This window comes from Parasteatoda tepidariorum, chromosome 1 (assembly GCF_982258835.1).
Source record: "Parasteatoda tepidariorum strain Cologne lab strain chromosome 1, Ptep-v5.0, whole genome shotgun sequence".
In the NCBI taxonomy this organism is placed as follows: domain Eukaryota; kingdom Metazoa; phylum Arthropoda; class Arachnida; order Araneae; family Theridiidae; genus Parasteatoda; species Parasteatoda tepidariorum.
The window spans coordinates 127,157,163-127,162,785 of NC_141755.1; the positions used below are offsets into that span (position 1 = coordinate 127,157,163).

The 5,623-nt window shown below is 38.3% G+C and overlaps 1 pseudogene; it reads left to right on the forward strand.

Annotated features, from left to right (window-relative positions):
* Positions 1–2,068: 2,068 nt before the first annotated feature.
* LOC147816913 (small subunit ribosomal RNA) lies at positions 2,069–2,987 on the forward strand (annotated as a pseudogene; the record flags this gene model as incomplete).
* Between the last annotated feature and the right edge of the window lie 2,636 nt (positions 2,988–5,623).

The following is a 5,623-nucleotide window of genomic DNA, read 5'->3' on the forward strand; positions in this document are numbered from 1 at the left end:
ATTTTATGGTATTTCAAACTTAGAAATATTTTCAAGCGGTATTGACTTTAAAAAATTCAGAAGATTTTCGTACTTAGAAATATTTCATGGTATTTCAAACTTAGTAATATTTTCAAACGGTTTTGACTTTGAAAAATTCAGAAGATTTTCGTACTTAGAAATATTTCATGGTATTTCTAACTTAGTAATATTTTCAAACGGTTTTGACTTTAAAAAATTCAGAAGATTTTCGTACTTAGAAATATTTCATGGTATTTCAAACTTAGAAATATTTTCAAGCCGTATTGACTTTGAAAACTTCAGAAGATTTTCGTACTTAGAAATATTTCATGGTATTTCAAACTTAGTAATATTTTCAAACGGTTTTGACTTTGAAAAATTCAGAAGATTTTCGTACTTAGAAATATTTCATGGTATTTCTAACTTAGTAATATTTTCAAACGGTTTTGTCTTTAAAAAATTCAGAAGATTTTCGAACTTAGAAATATTTCATGGTATTTCAAACTTAGAAATATTTTCAAGCGGTATTGACTTTGAAAAATTCAGAAGATTTTCGTACTTAGAAATATTTCATGGTATTTCAAACTTAGTAATATTTTCAAACGGTTTTGACTTTAAAAAATTCCGAAGATTTTCGTACTTAGAAATATTTCATGGTATTTCAAACTAAGTAATATTTTCCAACGGTTTTGACTTTGAAAAATTCAGAAGATTTTCTTATTTCGAAATATTTCATGGTATTTCAAACTTAGTAATATTTTTAAACTGTTTTGATTTTGAAAAATTGAGAAGATTTTCGTACTTAGAAATATTTCATGGTATTTCAAACTTAGTAATATTTTCAAACGGTTTTGACTTTGAAAATTTCAGAAGATTTTCGTACTTAGAAATATTTTATGGTATTTCAAACTTAGTAATATTTTCAAACGGTTTTGACTTTGAAAAATTCAGAAGATTTTCGTACTTAGAAATAAAAAAAATGCAAATTAAGCAATTAAAAGCACTTATGCAAAGAAACTCGAAAGATCTGTTAGACCAGACGTAAACACTTCAAATATCGTAACATTGCCTAAAAACATTAGTCATTGACATTGTACTAATGAAGAAACTTTATAATATAAAACAATGTGTTTATTATCAAAATTGGTTTTAAAAGATGTATAATAATAGTTAAATTTTAAAATATTTTAATAAAAAATGTATATAATATAATGTATAAAAATATAATTTTTAATAATAGTTATATAATATAAATTTGATAATATAATTATATAATAATAATTTTATGTTATTTTTTTTTAATTATTTTAAATTATTTTAATATGAAATTTATATAATATGATAAATGTATATAAATAATATTTTTTATTATAATTATGTAATAATAATTTTTAGTTAAATTTTTTTTAAAATTAGTTTTAGAGTGTTTTTTTGTCAAAGTCCAATTTTTTCCGAAATTTTTCTAAGTCTCGAAAATTGTGGAAATTCTTCTAAGTCCGGCGACGGGAAGTCTGAGACGAAGCCCGAGCGAGGCCGGAAAGGCCGATATGCGTTTTCCGTTCAAATTTAAATTTCCTCGGCGAGAGGCCGGGGATGCGAACGTCGACGGCCACCACCCGGGAGAAAAATCTTTCGCTTGGAACATGAACTTTGTGCGGGACTATACATGTGAGGCACAGTGAGCGTGTCTCAAGAAACGCAACGCTCTCGTCTCGACAAGGGCGAGGGCTCGCCTCACGGAAACAAAAGGTCTCGGCTTTTCAGCGAGTGGCTCGGACAGTAGTTTGTAGCCGCGTGGAGACTGAACAGTGATGGAAGCATTTACGAGGTTTTCTGCAGTTTGTTCCGGCGCGAGCACGACTCTCGACGGCAGAGCACTCTCGCGTCCAGGCGTTGACGCCAAGGGGGACGCAGTGAGTCTCGAACCGACTAGAGGAAGAAGGCTCTAGTTCGATCTGTGCGAACGGGGACCCGGCCGTCAAGCCGGGTCCGGCGCCCTCGCCAGCCGGGGGCATCACCACCTCTGAGATTCGAAGCGCCGCTTCGAACGCTCGCTGAACGTGAAAGTAACCTGGTTGGTCCTGCCAGTAGTCATATGCTTGTATCAAAGAAGGAGGGAAAGTCTGCTGCGGCCGCAGCAGTAACTCCAGCTCCAAAAGCGTATATTGAAGTTGTTGCTGTTAAAAAGCTCATAGTTGGATCTTAGTTCAAGACGGGTGGTCCACCCTCCGGTGGTCACTGCCAGTTCTGAGCATTGCCGCCGAAATTGTCCGATGATCTTTACCGGTTGTCGTTCGGTTTCGGCAATTTTACTTTGAAAAAATTAGAGTGCTCAAAGTATGCATGACGCATAAATAATGGTGCATGGAATAATGGAATAGGACCTCGGTTCTATTTTGTTGGTTTTCGGAGCACGAGGTAATGATTAAGAGGGACAGACGGGGGCATTCGTATTGCGACGCTAGAGGTGAAATTCTTGGACCGTCGCAAGACGAACTACTGCGAAAGCATTTGCCAAGAATGTTTCCATTAATCAAGAACGAAAGTTAGAGGTTCAAAGGCGATCACATACCGCCCTAGTTCTAACCATAAACGATGCCAGCCACCGATTCGGCTGTGTTCTTCAAATGACACGCCGGGCAGCTTCCGGGAAACCAAAGCTTTTTGGTTCCGGGGGAAGTATGGTTGCAAAGCTGAAACTTAAAGGAATTGACGGAAGGGCATCACTGGAATAATGGTAAATATCTCACTTGAACGAGGAATTCCCAGTAAGCACGAGTCATCAGCTCGTGTTGATTACGTCCCTGCCCTTTGTGCAAACCGCCCGTCGCAACATCCGATGGAATGATTTAGTGAGGTCCTCGGACTGGCGCTCTGGCTGACCTCCGGGTCGAGCCGGCGTGCCGGAAAGTTGATCGAACTTGGTCATTTAGAGGAAGTTAACGCGTAACAAGGTTTCCGCAGGTGAACCTGCGGAAGGACAATTAGTGATGGGTGCCAGTAGGCTCCGACATCGGCCTACGCCCGGGGATCCTTCACTGGCGATCCCCGCCTCGAACGCAACTGTCAGTGCCGTGTGGGCGTGCCTGTTTCCCAGCCCTTCGACCTGGGGAAGAGGGAGGTCCTTTGCTGGGCTAGGCTTGAAGAGGGGGCTCGACCTGAGAGAGCTCCCCGCCCCGTTGGTGCCGATGCATTTTCCCCCTTCTCGGAGGAAAACTCTTGATTCAAAACTCTCGAACGCAAAACGGCTCTAGTCGGCCGAATCGAAACTACCACTCCGAGCAGTGGATCACTCGGTCCACGGGTCGGAGGAGTACGCAGAACATGTGGTACAGTGTGAGTACATTTGGTACAAGTGGTTGGTCTAAGGACCAGTGGTGCGAAGATACCATCTGTGGGATAAGGACTGATTGCCCTAAGTCACCATCCCTTTTAAGCAATTAAAGATGGGTGCCAGTAGGCTCCGACATCGGCCTACGCCCGGGGATCCTTCACTGGCGATCCCCGCCTCGACCGCAACTGTCAGTGCCGTGTGGGCGTGCCTGTTTCCCATCCCTTCGTCCTGGGGAAGAGGGAGGTCCTTCGCAGGGCTAGGCTTGAAGAGGGTGCTCGACCTGAGAGAGCTCCCCGCCCCGTTGGTGCCGACGCATTTTCCCCCTTCTCGGAGGAAAACTCTTGATTTGAAACTCTCGAACGCAAAGCGACACTAGTCTCTGAATGTGATTGGCGCATTGTGGATTCATTTTAAACAAGTGGTTGGTAAATTTTTAGTACATGAGTGGGTCGAATGACCAATGGAGCAAAGATGCCATCTGTGGCATAATGACTGAACGCCCTCAGTCAGAATCCCTTTGAGTTAGTCATCAGGAGACCGTCGTGATTTTTTTTCATGTCTTATTTGATCGTGTGTGCGAATTTCTGAATAGTTTTTTTTTTCCTAAGTCTTCCGTTGATCGTGTGTGCGAATTTCACAATTTTTTTTTTCTTCATGTCTTTCCTTGATCGTGTGTGCGAATTTCTAAATTGTTTTTTTCTTTCATGTGTTTCGTTGAACGTGTGTGCGAATTTCTCAATTTTTTTTTCTTCATGTCTTATTTGATCGTGTGTGCGAATTTCTCAATTGTTTCTTTTTCTTCCTGACTTTCCTTGATCGTGTGTGCGAATTTCCAATTTTTTTTTCTTTCTTCCTAAGTCTTCCGTTGATCGTGTGTGCGAATTTCACAAATTTTTTTTCTTCATGTCTTTCCTTGATCGTGTGTGCGAATTTCTAAATTTTTTTTTCTTTCATATGTTTCGTTGATCGTGTGTGCGAATTTCTCAATTTTTTTTTCTTCATGTCTTATTTGATCGTGTGTGCGAATTTTTCAATTGTTTCTTTTTCTTTCTGTGTTTCCTTGATCGTGTGTGCGAATTTCAAATTTTTTTTTTCTTTCTTCCTAAGTCTTCCGTTGATCGTGTGTGCGAATTTCACAAATTTTTTTTCTTCATGTCTTTCCTTGATAGTGTTTGCGAATTTCTAAATTTTTTTTTCTTTCTTCATAAGTGTTCCGTTGATCGTGTGTGCGAATTTCTAAATTTTTTTTTCTTTCTTCATAAGTCTTCCGTTGATCATGTGTGCGAATTTCACAAATTTTTTTTTCTTCATGTCTTTCCTTGATCGTGTGTGCGAATTTCTAAATTGTTTTTTTCTTTCATGTGTTTCGTTGAACGTGTGTGCGAATTTCTCAATTTTTTTTTTCTTCATGTCTTATTTGATCGTGTGTGCGAATTTCTCAATTGTTTCTTTTTCTTCCTGACTTTCCTTGATCGTGTGTGCGAATTTCCAATTTTTTTTTCTTTCTTCCTAAGTCTTCCGTTGATCGTGTGTGCGAATTTCACAAATTTTTTTTCTTCATGTCTTTCCTTGATCGTGTGTGCGAATTTCTAAATTTTTTTTCTTTCATATGTTTCGTTGATCGTGTGTGCGAATTTCTCAATTTTTTTTTCTTCATGTCTTATTTGATCGTGTGTGCGAATTTTTCAATTGTTTCTTTTTCTTTCTGTCTTTCCTTGATCGTGTGTGCGAGTTTCAAATTTTTTTTTCTTTCTTCCTGAGTCTTCCGTTGATCGTGTGTGCGAATTTCACAAATTTTTTTTCTTCATGTCTTTCCTTGATCGTGTGTGCGAATTTCTAAATTTTTTTTTCTTTCATATGTTTCGTTGATCGTGTGTGCGAATTTCTCAATTTTTTTTTTCTTAATGTCTTATTTGATCGTGTGTGCGAATTTTTCAATTGTTTCTTTTTCTTTCTGTGTTTCCTTGATCGTGTGTGCGAATTTCAAATTTTTTTTTCTTTCTTCCTAAGTCTTCCGTTGATCGTGTGTGCGAATTTCACAAATTTTTTTTCTTCATGTCTTTCCTTGATCGTGTTTGCGAATTTCTAAATTTTTTTTTCTTTCTTCATAAGTGTTCCGTTGATCGTGTGTGCGAATTTCTAAATTTTTTTTTTCTTTCTTCATAAGTCTTCCGTTGATCATGTGTGCGAATTTCACAATTTTTTTTTTCTTCATGTCTTTCCTTGATCGTGTGTGCGAATTTCTAAATTGTTTTTTTCTTTCATGTGTTTCGTTGAACGTGTGTGCGA